Source organism: Euphorbia lathyris, chromosome 4 (genome assembly GCF_963576675.1).
Source record: "Euphorbia lathyris chromosome 4, ddEupLath1.1, whole genome shotgun sequence".
NCBI classification, from domain to species: domain Eukaryota; kingdom Viridiplantae; phylum Streptophyta; class Magnoliopsida; order Malpighiales; family Euphorbiaceae; genus Euphorbia; species Euphorbia lathyris.
In genome coordinates, this window is record NC_088913.1 from 37,967,552 (window position 1) to 37,987,859 (window position 20,308).

The following is a 20,308-nucleotide window of genomic DNA, read 5'->3' on the forward strand; positions in this document are numbered from 1 at the left end:
AGGGCTGGGCGCGGATCCTGGAGATACTGGACCGGACCGAATATCCGAGGAAAAAACTCCAGAATTGGACCGGACCGTTTACTTTTTTGGAGAACCGAACTGGATTGGACCGTTGACTTTTCGTCAAAGAACTGGACCGAAATTTATCCTGGACCGGACCGATAACCGGATTAGATTGGATTGGATTGGACCGATAACCGAATTAGATTGGATTGGATTGGACCGAACTGAAATAACCGAAAGTTTAGCAATAATAAATTTATGTTTCATACATTAACTTTATATAAAGAGACATATTATATAATATATAGTTATATATTTTGTAAGATTTGGTAAACTAATTACAATAATATAAATTTATAATTTATTAATAAGGTATAACATTATTAATAGTCATAAAAATTATCCCGATTAATTCCTGTTTATAAAATGAAATAAAAAATATTTACCTAAAATGTAGACATGAAGAATCAAACACCTAACCAAATGGAACATTGTTAATCGTCTTAACCATCTAAACAAAATTCTACTTCTTGTTAACCATTTAATTAAGTAACAAATATTAGAAGTTTTAAATATTAAAATTTTTAAACATTTTATAAAATAGAATCTCATGCTTCTTTTACCTATTCTCTCTGCTTCGATTTTTTTCTAGGGTTCTATCTCCTCCACTGCACTCCATCGCCGCTACCACCTCGCACGTCACCACCTCCACCTTGCACACCACCACCACCTCCACCTTTTACCGATCTAAACTCTGAACTTTTATATTTCAATTTCTAAACTCTGTGTTGTGTACATTGTGTAGATTTAAAGTTTTATATGTTCTGTGTTATATTTGAAGTTTTATATGTTAGGGTATTAGATATAGTTCTTAATTAATTTACTTAGCAATTATATTTCATAGTTTTATTTTAATTAAATGTTTATGAATACTAACTATATAAATGTTATTTAATTTGTAGAAATTAGTTCTGATCCTGAAATTGCATAATCTCTTTTATCCATATTTCAATTGGATATCTAAGGTTTTTTTAACCGAATCAAATGCACTTTGGTAAACATATTTTTTTCCTTTTACTTTTTGCTAATGTGTTGATTAATTTTATTGAAGTGGAAACTAATTAATTTAACATTTGTTGATTCACTAATATGGTAAATTTTATATGTTTAGGTTGATGTTTGGCTTTTACTGCCTTTGCTTTGGAAAACAAGGAATTTGTTATGTTAAGAAGATTCAATTACAAATTGGGATGATGATTAGAGTGATTTTGCTAATGAAGTGTTGTCTTTTTTGAATTAAAGGTTGTTTGTTTTTATGGATTTGTTATTTTGTAACTTTGATTTTGTGGGTTTTTTTAGCATTGTTGTCTACCGTAACTTTTAATACTTTGATTTTGTGTTTTTTTTAGCCTTGTTGTCTACTGTAACTTTTTAATGAATGTTGTTTACTTCCTAAAAAAATATCATTTATTTCAAGTTATGTAAGATAATAAAATTTTATATTTTATTATCTTATAAATTAAATTTTTAATTTATTTTTTAGGACTTAAACTATTAGATATTTATCCGAATCACCGAAAAATTATATTGGATTGGACCGGAACCGAATCTTCGAATCCCCGAACTGGACTGGACTGAAATTTTGGGCAATTCAATTCTGGAGATTTATTCTTTCAATCCAATCCTGGAGATTTCCTTTTATTAATCTCCGAATTTCAATTCAATACTGGAGATTCATGAATCCCCGACTTGGACCGAACTGTGCCCAACCCTAATGGATAGTCCTTGGCAATGTAGAATTTTCTAAATCGAAATTGTTCAAAAAAGTTTTCTATATGTACGTATTATAATCTGAGTGGTGAAGAACAATATAAAACTTCTCAAAATTAAACTATATTGTGTTTAAGATTCTTAACATATAAAAAAAATTGTGTCTAATAAAAAAAATCGGAATTAGGAAGCCTAACAAAAATTAGAAATTTTGATTAAGAAGTGCCTAACACGCCAAAAAAATTAAAAATTTGGATTTAAGTCTTATGTGCGACCTATTAGGTTTTTATTGTTACTAGCCGTATATACTTATTGAATTAATTTCCAAAATTACATTCAACCTTTTGTATATCGGAATGAGTGCACGGACTGTGAATAGCAGAACTGTAAACATACCCTAGAGCAATAAGAAAACATGTTGATCCCGTCGTTGACCTTTCCGTATTAGGTCCAGTATAATTCGATCCTTCACCAGGTATATCCTTGAATGAATCTTATGACTATGGATAATGTCAAGTCACATATAGGGAGACGTTCATTTTACTTGTTCAGGTAGAGTTAACTCCGAATAGATAGATTAAGTGAAATCTCCATTTCGACTCTTAATCTATCACCTTGCAAGGATTTAGAGTCAAGTCTCTACAAACGATCATGAATATATCTCTCATTTATCAGGAGTGATGAATGCTCAATCCAATATTAACTATTCTGCAATTACTTTGTGTAATACCCAACGCCTGCCTGCACACACCCCAGGATCCTCCCTGATATGGATCGTGTTTGAACAAAGCCAAAGTATCATCCTCCATAATCAAGAATCATTAGTTAATATTCATTTGAGTCTGGGGATTACTTATATTTACTAATACTAATGTGATGAATAGGTGACATGGCATAAATCCATCCATTTTGTTATCTCAAGTCGGGTCCCCAATCCTAATGAACTCATTCACCGAATCCATGCAACTGTCCAGATATCTCCATATCTGAAGCTTGTGAAATCAGCTTTATGTTCATAACAGAAGACACTATTACATGCAAGTCTCAACAGTATTATGTTAGTCCCTATTTAAACATATTATTTGACTTGGGGTGGTTTTAAGTTTATTAGTTTATTATAAGATTTGGTCTTACTTCATGCTTGTATGAACACTTTATAATCACTTTAAATAAACTATGAGATTTTCTTTTATTTGACTTATTTAGTTCTGAAAAGATGAATGCCTTTATATAGTTAAAACAAACTATATCTTATTAAAACAAATGATATAAAAGAACAATTCATTTAACATGTTTATATCCTAAAACAATTGTCTATAGGACATAAAACCCCAACATAACAAATATATATACCCCCTTCTATAGGAATTTCGGCCATGACACTATTCCTAGGGTAGGAATTTCGGCCAACATAGCATTAAGGAAGAAAATACTCCGCTCGTCTCCATTCGATTAATTCCTATCTCGGTTTCTCTTTCTTTAATCTTGTGCTGATTTATTAGAGGCAATCTTTCTTGATTGCTATTCTTTGGTTGAGATTCTAACCATTTACTTGTTGTTTTGTTTGTGCTCATGAAACTCGGGATTAAGAGTTGTGGGCACTTCGTTTGCAAATGTATATAGATCGTCAATTAAGGTATTTCGTTCTATCCATCTTTATATGAAATAACGTTTAACGGATCTTGGTTAAGGGAAATAGGTAAAAAAAATTATATTTTCGCTGCGCATGTGCTTGCCTATTTTCCTTCATAGTGAAATACATAAACTCTTAAAATGTGAACTTCATGGATATCTTTCTCTCCTACTTTATTCCTTCCATCATAATCTAACTCGTTTATCCAATCAGATTCGTTTTTGTTATAATTATCACATCAACCTAAAGGTGACTCTTCCAAGGTAGTCGCATCAGACTATACTTCTAGAATAAGTTAAGGATCTTAAGGATAAGGAATGTCGAGAAATCATGATTTGACGATGTAAGTCTCACACTAGAAAAATGCGAGATCGTCTATGTTCCATCTTTTGGTCGCGAAAGCAAACATGGTATGAAACATGTGTTATGATGTCCAATTTTGTCTTCGAAAGAGGGTCATATTTCTCATCTTAACACTATATATATATATATATATATATATATATATATATATATATGAGAGATCAGGTGTGACACATTTCTTATGGTGTGACAATCCTTATTGTGTGACAATGACCAATTTTGTAATTAACCAGGGGAAGGTGACAACTTTGTAAATAAAATGAAAGAGAAAATTGTTTTATTTCTTTTCTTTAAAATGTATTTTTCCGAATTTTCCAATCTCGGTTTTCAAAAAAATTTATACCGTTGGACTCGTCTTAATTAGAAGGTCATTTTAAGATCCCAGAAACTCAGGTAAAAAAAATTTCGGTGAATAGAATCCGGCGATTTGTTTTTCTGTGAGAAAAACAATACCCAAAAAAATTTAAAAAAATTCCAGAAAATATAAAAAATCATTCTGAGAAACTTTAATTTTTGACTCAAAGTGAGATTCCTTACGGTTTAGTCCCAAATCAACGGAATCCGGCGATTAGGTGGACGTTTTCCGGCGAGAAAACGGAAAGTACCCAGAAAATTCTCAAAAAATTCCAGAAAATGTAAAACATTATTTTGAGAAACTTTAATTCTTGAGTCGAAGCAGGATTTCTTACGGTTTAGTCCCAATAAACAATTTCCTTAATTTTATCCATTTTACATGCTTCAACAATTTATTGGGTCAAAACCGTAAGAAATCTCGTTTTGAGCTAAGAATTAAAGTTTCTTAAAATGATGTTTTACATATTTTAGAATTTTTTGATAATTTTCTCGGCACTTTTTGGTCTTACCTTTCAGCACTATGTGTTGTAATATTTTGTTGGAACAATATAACAATTTTGTTGGAACAATATAAGTATTCTGTTGGAATAATATAACTATTCTGTTGGAACAATATAATTATTCTATTGGAAGAATCTAAAAATTAGAATTATTTTCTAAATAATATAACTAATATAAATTTGAAGATACTATATTAAATACTAAGAAACAAAAATGAAATTTACGACATAGATAATAAAATTGATTTCGAACAATTGGTAAACTGATTTATTATGTTGGAACAATATAAGTATTATGCTGGAATAATAGAAATATTTTGTTAGAGAAATTGGTACGTTGATTTATTCTGTTGGAACAATATAAGTATTATGTTGGAACAAATCGTACACTGATTTGGAATAATTTCGTACACTGTCGGAACATGTAAGTAGGACAAAAAAACGTACCCAAAAAATTATCAAAAAATTCCAAAACATATAAAACATCATTTTAAGAAACTTTAATTCTTGGCTCAAAATGAGATTCCTTACGATTTTGACCCAACAAATTGTTTAAGCATGTAAAATGGATAAAATTAAGGAACAAGTTTTATTGGGACTAAACCGTAAGAAATCTCGCTTCGTCCCAAGAATTAAAGTTTCTCAGAATAATGTTTTACATTTTCTGAAATTTTTTGACAATTTTCTGGGCACTTTTTTTCGCCAAAAAACGTCCACCCGAATTCCGTTCACCGGAATTTTTTTACTTGAGTTTCAGGATCTTAAAATGAGCATCTAATTTAGACGAGTCTAATAGTGTAAAAATTTTCGAAAAACGATGTTAGAAATGTTGGGAAAATGTATTTTAAAGAAAAGAAATAAAACAATTTTCTGTTGGAACAATATAAGTATTATGTTGGAACAAATGGTACACTGATTTGGAACAATTCGTAAACTGTCGGAACGATGTAAATATGATAAAAAAAAATGTGCCCAGAAAATTATCAAAAAATTTCAAAACATGTAAAACATAATTTTAAGAAACTTTAATTCTTGGCTCAAAATGAGATTCCTTACGGTTTTGACCCAACAAATTGTTGAAGCATGTAAAATTGATAAAATTAAGGAACAAGTTTTATTAGGACTAAACCGTAAGAAATCTCGCTTCGACCTAAGAATTAAAGTTTCTTAAAATAATGTTTTACATTTTCTGGAATTTTTTGAGAATTTCTGGGTACTTTTGTTCTCGCCAAAAAATCTCACCCGGATTCCGTTCACCGGAATTTTTTTTACTTTAGCTTCAGGGATCTTAAAATGACTGTGTAATTTAGACGAGTCTAATAGTATAAAATTTTTCAAAAAACGAGGTTAGAAATGTCGGAAAAATGTATTTTAAAGAAAAGAAATAAAACAATTTTCTCTGTCCTCTCTTTCCTTTTATTTACAAATTTGTCACCTTGTCATTTTCAATTATCATCAAAACTACGTAGTTTTGTTGTGTCACACAGTAAGCTTCTTGTCACACCCTAACCCCTTGTCACACTGGATCTCACTCATATATATATATATATATGGAGGAGTTTTCAATGGTGAGTCTCCACCCATGGTGAGTCAATAGGTGACCTGCTATAGCAGGTTACCAAGTTACCTAAATACATATTTCTCTCTCCATGATAAATACCATTACGTTTTTTAATAAAGGCTATTACGTTTTTTTAAAAAAGGTTTCTCTCACCACATTAAATTTTTCTTCTTCACCATCGCTATACCTCTGGTGTCTGGTTCTATAATAATTTTTGTATTAATCTTACTCATGGATACTAAATCCATATCTTTCTTTACGGTCTTTTTATGTTAATTTTTCTGATTGATTCGAGATCCATATCGTTATAATAAATACATATCATTCTTGTTAATTTTTTTCTGGCTGATTCGAAATATATATCGTTAACACCTCTGATTCGAAATATAATACATGGAAGGTATTTCGATTTCCTTTGATTCATAAATCGATTTTGGTTTCTGATTACGACCACCATTTTTATTAGTAACTTCATTCAAGTTCATGAAGTTGAAGATAAGCTTATGGATTTAAGTTGATTTATATAATTATGTATTCGGTTAATTTCTGATTTGGGATATACAATTAGAATTGGAAATTTGGGATTGGAGTATGATCAAGAAGATGTCTACATGGAAGTGATAAAACTATGGGTATATAAAGGTGTTGATGCTTCAATTATGAAAACTGCAACAATTTGTAACCAGGAATATGATCAAGAAGACGTATACATAGTTTGCAGAAATTTGAAACATAAGTATGAAGAAGATGTCTTCTTATGCCATATATATCAGAATCGTATAACTATCAATAAAATCTATACTATTTTAACGATGTAATCTCTTTATGTAATATGTCTCACTCAATTGTTCACAATTCTTTCTGATTTGAGTATGAGTTGCAAATTGTTTAATTAAATGAAAGATATCCTTTTTTTTGTATTGTTTTTTTAAGTTACTAAAAAAATAACAACCATGAGATATAACATTGCTAAATTATGTTGTAGCTAATATTAAATGAGCAATGAAAAGGTACAACAAGTAAAGATTGACATTCGATGAACTAATCAATATTGCTACTAGAGTTCTCTTCCAAATCGTCATCCTTAAATTTATGACAATTCCTTGAATCATGACCAGTCCGACGACACGTTTTACAATGGTTAGGAGTATTTCTTTTTCTTTTGGTCTGGCCTTTGTTTTGGGGTTTTGATGAAGAAGCAACCTGCTTTGATTTCAGCGTACTAGCCACGGTAGGTCGACCCCTTGGTTTGCTAACAGTGGAGTCCAAAACAGGATCATGAAACGTTCCTTCAGCATTTTGACGATGTTGGGTCTCGTCCTCTGCGGGGTATTTGGACAATTCCACATTCAATGCAGATACAACTTGCATAGCCCTTTGAAAAGATTTGTCTGATTTTGAAGCAAGGTATGAAGTTATACCACAATTCTTTGAAAGTGATCCGTACCTCAAATTTCTAGCTGATTCTGGATGAGGGTACTTTCTTTCCTCATGGTTGGTTAAATAATCAAAATGTTTAGCATCTTTCAGCCAACGATGATTGACCAAACAATCAGGGAAATTCAGTATCTCCAAACTCTTCATAGATGCAAAAATATGTCTGCATGGAATTCCTTTCATCTCAAATGAATAGCAATCGCATTGAATTGTTGCTCGATCATCGGAAATCGTAACCGTGCGCTTTGCCACTTTACCCCCGAATGGTTTTACATTACAAACAGCTTGATTCTCCTCACGGTCTATGATGGTAACATATTTTTCCGAGCGTTGCATCTCCCGCTTTATCCTTTTATAAATTTCCCTGGTGAAAATTGAAGAAACATCATCCTCCACACTTGGCATCGAAGTTTGGTTGGGCAATGTTTCGGTCATATTAGTTCTATAGTGCTCTTCCATCTCGTTGAAGTGTAACATTGACAGAGAAAACTCAAAGTGTTTGAAAAACTTCCACAATGATACTTTGTTATCCAAGTCTTTTTTCAACAAAGAATTCATTGACTCGCATCGGCCCGTAGCTTTTGCACCGCCAAAATAATGACCATGAAGAAAAGTGTCTGCCCACTGCTTTCTAGTTGCATAATGTGCCTCTATCCATGCATTGGCTTCCAAATTGTATTCTTTTACCATCCCATTCCATTTAATCTCCCATTCGGCCTCTTCGTAGTATCTAGTGTGTTACAAAAAAATATAAACCGCGTTATCAGTATTGAAACCAGTAATGAAATTAGTATCAAAGGGATCGTAAACTTAAAACCATAAATATAATTTTTTTACCTGAAAATAAACTTTCTAAAATCTGTATTGAAACCTGAGGCTTTAATATGTGCAACTGCATTTTTCAATATGTGCCACGAGCAAATACAACGTGGAATTCCCGGCATTATAGCTTCTAGTGCTTTACTCATTGATCTGCAACCGTCCGTTAGTACTGTTTTCGGCATCTTGCCATCCATACACCCTAAAAATGTTTCCAATAGCCAAACATAATTTTCTGCTGTCTCATCTTGGAGGAGTGCAGATCCAAACACACATGTCTTGTCATGATTGTTTGATCCAAGTAGAATAACCAATGGTTTTCCGTACCTGTAAGGAGTATTATGAATCAGATACAAAGAAGAGATCCAATAGTAAAAACTTATTAGATTTTATTGTAACTAAGAAGGGGTTTATGAAAACATACATGTTAGTCTTGTAAGTAGCATCACAAGATAAACAATCGCCAAACAATTTGTAATCAATTTGGCAACTCCCGTCAGACCAGAATAAATTTCTTAGTCGTCTATCCTCATCTACCTCATACTTGTAGAAAAACTTATCATCTGCTCCTTTTTTCGATTCAAGTAAACACATCGCTCTATTTGTGTCGGTATCATCCAAATTTGAATTATCTTTTGCAATTGCCATGTACAGGTCTTTTTTCAGGAATCCTAGATCTTTCCAATTACCATTTACTTCTACAAAGTAATTGTAACATTGAAATGTATTAATTCCAGCTCTCTTCATTGAAAATGCTTGCTCCTTAGTAGGATCATCTATTTTTCTGTGAGACCTCAGAAATATTTTTTCGCTCGATACTGCTAGTTTGTGTGTATGGCTGGTATTGAAGCATTTAACTATCCAATTTTTATTTACCTTATCGATATTAATTCTGAATTCCGCTGCACACATCAATCTTGTTACAGGACGTACTTCCCGAATCCTATTTTCTGTATTACAATATTTTGGTTCTCGTTTACCTTCGCACGAGCAAACTCAACTTCTAACAACTATATCATTGTTTTTGTCTTTCCTTTTTAACTTTTTCCTAACACTAAACCCCACCAGCTTTGCATATAACATATAAAAAGACTCAGCTTGTTCAACACTTACAAGTCTCTTGTTATCGAAGTCCGATAACTGTATATCCATTGGATCTTTGTTGATATCCAGAAAATCGAGCAGGCTATTCCACTCTTCAATATCTGGTTCGATCCATTTTCCGTCCGCCCCTGTTTCTACAACCAACTCATCTTCGTTGACATCGGTCGTCTCTTCCTCATGTCTTCCATCATTACTATTTTGGACATTGCGGTCTTCACAATCAGCATGCTGTTTTGAGCTCTCCATATCCTTTCAACAATTGTATTTGAAATGAAATTTGTTGATAAAATGTTTACAGTAATCCAATTTACCGTTTGTGTTTATTTTAAATTCAAATTTTCGCGAGCCCTAACGTTATTAATGGACAGTTGTGTCGACATTAATTACATATTGTAACCCCCCCAAAACACCTCTAATATTAGTATACGTAGAATGATTTCAATAATTTGAATTGGATGGGTTGGTTTGAGTTGTTTCAATTACAAGAGAGAGGTTGGGGTTTCGAACCCCCTGAATCTCATTTTATTTTTTGAGTCATTTATATATATTTGAACGTATATTTTTAAAAAAAATATGAAATATTAAATTGTGCTTTTATATAAAGACGACTTTTTAGAACGGTTTCTCTAATTTGCCTCCTATTTATGCAAATAAACTAAATTAAGACATACAAATTGATGTGGGTAAATTATTAATGTTATTAGTCTCACTAATATTTCATTAACATATTAAAAAGAACGGAGCGAGTCGTTACAATGTTTATGTTAAATATTTTTTATTTTCAAATAAGTGTATTTATTTTAACATAATTGAATTATTTAAGTAGTGGGGAAATAAGACTTGGCAATTTGTGATGCATTAAGAATAAATAGTAAAAAAAACATATATCAAAACGATTCCAATTATACATACTACCAATTAATTCGCACGTTGTAATTCATGCACAATAGCTTACAAAAAAACACAATAACAATTGTAATTTAAATAAACGATTGTGCTTTTTCTAATAGTTCGGTTTTCCTCTTATTATAGTCCGACTTCGCAATCCACCAAGCTATTCGACATCTTTCTTTATTGGAGTTGAACTACAAAACAAACGGAAGAAAAATAGAATTAATAAAGTGTAGTGTATTTAAAAAAAAATGAATTCTCAATGACTATTATAAATATTACCTGAAAAGTACTTGAATCAACTTGACAATGCTTGATCATAAATAAAATTACAAAAACTCCACAGTCGAAATTATTTGGTTGTCTAGGAACATTTCTTCCACGGACAATTGCAAAGCTAGCGAAGTTGTAATTTGCGGGTTTGCTTTTTAGTTGTTCCTTGAAGCCCATGTCTAACGCGCGTAACTACATTTATTAATATACATTATTTCATAAGAAGATAATAATTGTTTTTTGAACTGAAGTAGTATTAAAAATCAAATAAAACCTACAATTCCAACAATCAATGTCTTATGATATATTGGTGTGTCGGGACGAGCAAACGAGTCCCAAACTTCTACTACTCCTTTGTCAATCATAATCCGAGATAGAATGAAGTGATTTTTATGTAAAATAGGGATATAAATCTGATAGACGTCTTCTACATTAGAATTTATATAAGAATTATATACAAAATTTGAACTTATATCTATGTAGGTGCTTACTTCATTACACTCGTCAAGTAGACCCATGTAGCGCTCGAAATATCTCATACGTTCCCAAGATTTGGACAATGGTAGATTATGATGAGGCAAGTGCTCTTTCTGTGTTTGGAGAAATATAAAAGGTTGGTACCAACAATGACATGTAAGTGTATCACAACAAAAATAATAAAAAAAAGCCTACCGTAATTCTTGCTGGTAGATACCAGTTTATTTTACCACCATTTTTTGAGGTTGACATTGCATGTTCTGTCAATATTGATGAGACCATTGTAACAACCTGTTTATATGTAAAAAGATCAGCATCATATCTTGTATGCAATATTTTAGATATTTATTTACAAATAATACCTCAACTTCCAATTCTTCATTTGGTCCGAGAAAACGAAAATCAAACCGACTTAGTGAACAAATATCGGTTTGAGCTATAATTTCGCTATATTAGATGAAATTAAACCTTTTTTAGAAAACCATAACAACTCCAATGATTAATGTAAAAAGAAATTGCAAAAAAAGTTTTAAAATTATACCTGGAACTTGCATTTGAGAAGATGTATTCCAATAAAGGTATTTCTTTAGGAGATGTTTTGTGTTTTAAATTAAAATCTGAAAATGTCACAACTCTAGGAACTTCTGTCTGAAGTTTGTTGTTTACAGCTTCATTAGTAACTCCATCTATTTGAGAATCACATCTTTTACGGTTAACTGTTGCTTTGATTCGCCTACTCAAAGGTGACACCCTCCTTTCAACTGAACTTTGCCATTTCTTGTCATTAGCCATTTTCGAATTCTTACAAATAGGTATGTATGGATTATGTGGATGAATAGGTATGTATCTATATGTTTTGGTATTGTATATGGTTTGATTCCTTGTTATTTTAAACATAAGAAAGTTTTAATTGCTAAAGTATTGGTTGAATAAAAAAATGCACAACTTCCTATATATGAGTTATTTACAGCCTTTTTTTTAATGTGACTCTTCGTTTTTCTTGGTTACATTTAGGCAAAAAATCGAATAGTATTTGAAAGTTGGTGGTTAATTTCACAATTATGATAAATGGAGTACATCTTTATAAATTTTCACATTTACCAATAAGAAGGCGTCTTCGAATTTATATTTATGGCACCACATAAAAAAACTGCACTCATAAAAGTATGTTCGGTCAAATTAAAAGATAATATTAGGAAAAAAAAAGATTTGATAAACAAGCGACTCGAACATGTGATCTGACACTTAGAATTAGTATGTATTAACAGCTGAACTGGGAACAATTATTGTCTAGGTTGCATTTAAGAAGTATAACATAAGATACACGAGTACATCTAAAACAGAATTACAACAAAATAATGGAATTAAGTTTAAGATAATATAGTTAGGGTGTGGAATTCAAAGTATTAATTAAGTAATAATCATGTGCAATTAATGTCTTATTGCCTTCTATATAAAAAAATGTTTTATTTCCTTGCATAGGTTTAAATAACGTATCATAACGTGAATAATTAAGTAATAATCACTAGCTCCATGCAAAAGTCCATAGGGTTTCTCAGCTCGTTAGTCGAACGATTGTATTTTATATTCATCCAATAATATTGTTTTTTTTTAAATTTTGAGGTCATGAAACCTTATCGTAACCTAACACCGTCGGACTTAACGTATCTTTGTGTGACTAATGAAGTAAAATTCAAATGATCTCCATGCAAAAGTCCCTAGGGTTTCTCAGCTCGTTATCCGAACGATTGTGATCAATCATTTATCTAATAATATTTTTTAAAAATCTTGAGGTCATAAAAGCTTATTGTAACCTAATGCCACCGGACGTAACGTATATTGGTGTGACTAATTATATTAATTCAAACGATCTCCATATAAAGGTCCCTAGGGTTTCTCAGCTCGTTATCCAAACGATTGTGATCAATCATTTATCTAATAATATTTTTTTTAAAATTTTGAGGTCATAAAAGCTTATCGTAACCTAATGCCACCGTACGTAACGTATATTGGTGTGACTAATTAAGTAATAATCACAATCTCCATACAAAAGTCACTAGGGTTTATCAGCTCGCTATTCGAACGATTGTGTTCTATATTTATTTTATCGATCATTTATCTAATAATATATTTTTTAAAAATTTTGATTTGAGGTCATTAAACCTTGTTGCAACCTAACGACGTTGGACTTAACGTATCATAATGTGACTAATTACTTTATAATCATGATCTCGATATATAAGTCCATAGGGTTTCTCAGCTCGTTATTTGGATGATTATGTTCTATAATTTTTTAATAATTATTTTGTTTAATAATACTTTATTTATTTTAATTTGAGGTCAAGAACTCGATATATAAGTTCATGTAAAAAAATAATCAAATGTATATTGTATCCTCCTCATATTCAATAAAAAAAATTAAAAAATTTTAAGTCAAAGAGCTAGCATGGTTGGAGGAAATCATAATTGTAGATAAACTAATTATAGTAGTAGCATTTTATTTAGGTTTTCTTAGCTTGGTTTGTTAATCAATTGGTGTTACTATTAATTAATTCCTCCCTTACCTCAAAATTCGAATGCATTAATTTCACAAATACATTAAATGCAAATCAGAACGCATCCATATGAAACGTGCTCATTAATTAGTAAATGAAGACGTCTTATACTAAAGAGTAAAATATAATGAAACTTGGGAAAAAAAAATTTGCCAACAAGGGGACTTGAAACAGTGACACACAGATTCATGAGGACGTGTTATACCAACAGATCTACGAATAATTACTGTTTTACAATACGGCGGAATTCATAACAAGGTAAACCATAATTCATACAATTAGAAATATATTAGATTGATTCAATTGCAATTAAGGTTCGTACTCTTTTTTCCATTAATATTATTATTTCATATAAAAAAAAGTTGCATACATTTTGACATTATAGTTGTTCAAATTTAATTAAATTCATTAATTACAAAATTTGCTGAAAAGGGGAATCGAACATATGACCATAAGATTCAAGGTGAGTCGTTATACCATCAGGACAATGAGCTATTTCTATTAATGTTTACACTGACTTATGTAAGATGACTTTCTAATACATTTTGTTTAATAATATTTTCTTTATTTCATGTGAAATTAAGGTCTTATTGCCTTCTATAAAAAAAAAGGTTTTATTTCCTTGCATAGGTTTAAATAACGTATCATAACGTGAATAATTAAGTAATAATCACGATCTCCATACAAAAGTCCATAGGGTTTTATCAGCTCGTTATTCGAACGATTGTATTCTATATTCATCCAATAATATATATTTTATTTTAATTTTGAGGTCATGAAACCTTATTGTAACCTAACACCATCGGACTTAACGTATCTTGGTGTGACTAATTAAGTAATAATCATGATCTCCATACAAAAGTCCCTAGGGTTTCTCAGCTCGTAAAGTATTAATTAAGTAATAATCATGATCTTCATACAAAAGTCCATAGGGTTTCTCAGCTCGTTATTCGGACGATTGTGTTCTATATTTATTTTATCAATCATTTATCTAATAATATATTTTTTTTTTATTATTTTGAGGTCATGAAACCTTATCGTAACCTAACACCGTCGTACTTAACGTATCTTTGTGTGAATAATTAAGTAATAATCATGATCTCCATACAAAAGTCCCTAGGGTTTCTCAGCTCGTTATTCGGACGATTGTGTTCTATATTTATTTTATCAATCATTTATCTAATAATATATATTTTTTTTTAATTTTGAGGTCATGAAACCTTATCGTAACCTAACACCATCGGACTTAACGTATCTTGGTGTGACTAATTAAGTAATAATCATGATCTCCATATAAAAGTCCCTAGGGTTTCTCAGCTCGTAAAGTATTAATTAAGTAATAATCATGATCTCCATACAAAAGTCCATAGGGTTTCTCAGCTCGTTATTCGGACGATTGTGTTCTATATTTATTTTATCAATCATTTATCTAATAATATATATATTTTTTTTAATTTTGAGGTCATGAAACCTTATCGTAACCTAACACCGTCGTACTTAACGTATCTTTGTGTGAATAATTAAGTAATAATCATGATCTCCATACAAAAGTCCCTAGGGTTTCTCAGCTCGTTATTCGGACGATTGTGTTCTATATTTATTTTATCAATCATTTATCTAATAATATATATTTTTTTTTAATTTTGAGGTCATGAAACCGTATCGTAACCTAACACCGTCGTACTTAACATATCTTTGTGTGAATAATTAAGTAATAATCATGATCTCAATACAAAAGTCCCTAGGATTTCTCAGCTCGTTAATTGAACGATTGTGTTCTATATTCTACATTTATCAAACATTTTTTGTATCATGATTTATAAAAAAAATTTAATTGGAATTTAATCACTGTGAATGTAAAAAATAATCAAATGTATATTATCCCCTCCTCATATTCAAAGTTAAAAAAAAATAAATCTAAAAATATTAAGTCAAAGAGCTAGCATAGTTGGAGGAAAACATAATTATAGTAGTAGTATTTTATTTAGGTTTTCTTAGCTTGGTTTGTTAATCAATTGGTGTTACTATTAATTAATTGCTCCCTTACCTCAAAATTCGAATGCATTAATTTCACAAATACATTAAATGCAAATCAGAACGCATCCATATGAAACGTGTTCATTAATTCATAAAGGAAGACGTCTTATACTAAAGAGTAAAATAATATAAGTGAACTTAGGAGAAAAAAATTGCCAACAAGGGGACTCGAAACAGTGACCCAAGGATTCATGAGGACGTGTTATACCAACAGATCTACGAATAATGACTGTCGTAAAAAATAGCGCGGTATATAACAAGGAAAACCTTCATACGTACACTCACAAATATATTAGATTGTTTCAATTGCAATTAATGTTCAAATCTTTTTTTTCTATTAATATTTATTATTTCGGCATATGGAAAAAGTTGCATACATTTTGACATTATGGTTGTTCAAATTTAATTAAAATAAAAAATTATAAAATTTGCTGAAAAGGGGAATCAAACACATGACCTTAAGATTCAAAGGGAGTCACTATACCATCAGGACAATGAGCTATTTCTGTTTATGCTTACACCGATTTATCTAAGACGACTTTTTAATTCCTTTTGTTTTAATAATATTTTCTTTATTTCATGTGCAATTAAGGTCTTATTGCCTTCTATATAAAAAAAAGGTTTTATTGCCTTGCGTAGGCTTAAATAACGTACCATAACGTGAATAATTAAGTAATAATCACGATCTACATTCGAACGAATGTGTTCTATATTCATCTAATAATATATATTTTTTTAATTTCGAGGTCATGAAACCTTATCGTAACCTAACACCGTCGTACTTAACGTATCTTTGTTTGAATAATTAAGTAATAATCACGATCTACATACAAAAGTCCCTAGGGTTTCTCAGCTCATTATTCGAACGATTGTGTTCTATATTCATATAATAATATAGTTTTTTTAACTTTTATTTGAAGTCATGAAACCTTATCGTAATAATCAAGTAATAATTAAGTAATAATCACTAGCTCCATAAAAAACTCCCTAGGGTTTCTCAGCTCGTTAATTAAACGATTATGTTCTATATTCATCTAATAATATTTTTATTTTTATTTTGAGGTCATGAAACCTTATCGTAACCTAACACCATCGGGCTAGACATATCTTGGTCTGACTAATTAAGTAATAATCACGATATCCATACAAAACTCCCTAGGGTTTCTCAGATTGTTATTCGAACGATTGTGTTCTATATTTATTTTATCAATCATTTATCTAATAATATATTTTTTTTTAATTTCGAGGTCATGAAACCTTATCGTAACCTAACACCGTCGTACTTAACGTATCTTTGTTTGAATAATTAAGTAATAATCACGAACTACATACAAAAGTCCCTAGGGTTTCTCAGCTCATTATTCGAACGATTGTGTTCTATATTTATTTTATCAATCATTTATCTAATAATATATATTTTTTTAATATCGAGGTCATGAAACCTTATCGCAACCTAACACCGTCGTACTTAACGTATCTTTGTTTGAATAATTAAGTAATAATCACGATCTACATACAAAAGTCCCTAGGGTTTCTCAGCTCATTATTCGAACGATTGTGTTCTATATTCATATAATAATATATTTTTTTTAACTTTGATTTGAAGTCATGAAACCTTGTCGTAATAATCAAGTAATAATTAAGTAATAATCACTAGCTCCATACAAAACTCTCTAGGGTTTCTCAGCTCGTTAATTGAACGATTGTGTTATATATTTATCTAATAATATTTTTTTTTAATTTTGAGGTCACGAAACCTTATCGTAACCTAAAACCGTCTGACGTAATTAATTAATAATCATGATCTCGATATATAAGTCATTATGGTTTCTCAGCTCGTTATTTGAATGATTATGTTCTGTAATTATTTTCTCAATCCTTTTGTTTAATAATATTTTATTTAACATAATAATTATAATTAGGGCTGGGCATTTGGACTGAAGATACTGGACTGGACCGAATATCCGAATCAAAATATCCGAAACTGGACTGAACTGTTGACTTTTTTTAAAGAACCGGACCGTTGACTTTTTGTTAAAGAACTGGACCGAACTGGACCGAAATTATCCGAAACTGGACTGATAACCGAATTGGATTGAATTGGACCGAACTGGATTGAAAAAACCGATAATTTATTGACATAAAATTTATCATTTCAAATTTTATTATTAATTTTATATTTTATAAATGATTAAATGGATAGCATAATAAAAGGTTCTACAATTTGAGGATTATTCAGTTAATGGGCTTCAAATTCGGTTGGCCTAATGATTAAACCCAATCCAATTCAAAATCAACCCCAAATAAAACCCAAATCTAACCTAACTCTAATTATATATATCCTAAGCAACCCTCACTATTTTCTACGCCTCCCTATTTTCTCTGTGACTTTCACTTCCAGAAAAACGTACTTCCGCCGCTCCTAGGTCGAGTCTGAATTTCACTTCCAGACCTTATCCCTCTACTCTCGTGGTCGTCGTCCCTTCAATTCGGCGGCTAGTCATGGCCAGGAAGAAGCTTCAAGTCTCCTATGTTTGTTAGTGTGATTTTCAATTTCAGATCGAGTCCCTCTCCTCTAGTGGCTGTTCCCTTTAATCAGGCGATTAATCATGGCCAGTAAGAAGCTTTATGTCTCCTACGTTTCTGATAAGCTCTAGGAGTGTAGGAAAAAGAAAAGCACAGTACAGAGCTGCGGTCTCTTCAAATCGGTGGAAAAAGCTATAGATTCAATAAAACTCAGTAGGTAACCTTTCTATCTTTTAAGTTTGATGTAATTATCAATTAATGTTTGGTGCCTCAGTTTGTTAGATGTAGTGGTGAAATTGAAAAATAATTTTGTTATGCAAAGCTGAATATGAGTTACAGAGATGACCATAATTTATATTTCTGCTGATGTAATGGGTTTATACTTTTTGCTTCAAGATTCAAGTGGGTTCGATGAATTGTATACATGCCTCGTATAAATTTAGGCCGACCTTATATTTTAGCTTCTCAATTGCATTTTATTCTATGATAAGAAAAGTAGTCAGGAGCCATGATTTAGGCCGAACTTATTCCCTGTTTCTAAGAGCTCTGCTGCCTTGTTGCTGTAACTAATGCATTGCCCATTGACCATTGAACTTGTGCCTAGCTCACTACTTTTATAAATGAGGTACCTGGAGCCATGATTCTGCAAAATTAACCATGAAATAATATGACTGTCTATTGATGACTGTCCATGCTTTTGTAAGTTAGTTTTCTCTACTTCTGCATGTTTTTATTTTCTTTGTTCCTATTTTTTTCCTGGATTAGTTTGCATTAAAACTCGACATTTTGGATTGGTCCTTTAAAGCAATTAGGTGTATGAAGAAGACCAGGTGCTAGTATCTGTCATTTTTTGTTCTTTTTTATTTCACAGATGATTCAAGTTGAAATCTCTATTTTTTGTTTTGACCGTCTGTCTGTTTTGTATAGTTACTACATAATTCAATTTGAACTATTGTTTTTTGGGATATTGGTTTAGTAATTTGTTTGAACTAATGTTTTTGTAATTTAATGAAGGAAAATGTCTTCTTCGGGCATCAAGCGGAAATCAACGTGTGATAGTTCATCAACAAATAGTGTTAAATTTAACTCTATGCTACCACCCCGACCACAATCACATGCTGATAGTACTAGCATCAGTGGACCAAATAACATTGTTGGCTCTTCTCCATCTCAAAAAGGTGATGCATCTCTTTCTCAAGAAGATAGCAAAACTAGATCTTTTGTGTGGGAACATTTTACAAAGCTTCGTGATTCACAAGGAGAGTTAACTGGTAGAGTAATTTGTATTTGGTGTCATGGAAATTATCAAGGAATAAGTGGGAAAGGCACTTCAAGTCTATGGAAACATTTGAGAGAATCTTGTAAAAAATTTCCACATAAAGAAGATTTGACTGAAGCACAAAAAAATAAAGATAAAACTCAGCCAATTTTAGTATTTAACAAACCAAATGATAGTAAGAAAGCAAAATTGGTTTGCCATAGTTTTGATCAGGAGCGTTGTAGAAGAGATTTGGTTAGAATGATTGTAATAGATGAATTGCCATTTAGGACTGTTGAAAAACATGGGTTTAGAGATTTTTGTGCTAACAATCTTCCAGAATTCAAAATCCCTTCAAGGAGAACTATCACTAGGGATTGTTTTTCTTTGTTTAACAAAGAGAAAATGAAATTGAAACTTTTAATCAAATCCCAATGTCAAAGAGTATCTTTCACTACAGATACTTGGACAAGTCTCCAAAATGTGTCATACATGTGTTTAACTGCTCATTTTGTTGATAGTGAATGGTGTGTGCAAAAGAAAATTTTGAATTTCTGTGTGGTAGAAAGTCATAAAGGGATTCATCTTGCTAATGCTATTAGTTCTTGCATGGAAGAGTGGGGACTGACTAGGATAATGTGCATAACTGTTGATAATGCTTCAGCTAATGATGTTGCAGTTGAACAATTGAAGAAAAAATTGATTAAAAAAAATGCACTTGTGTTGGATGGAGTTTCTTTTCATATG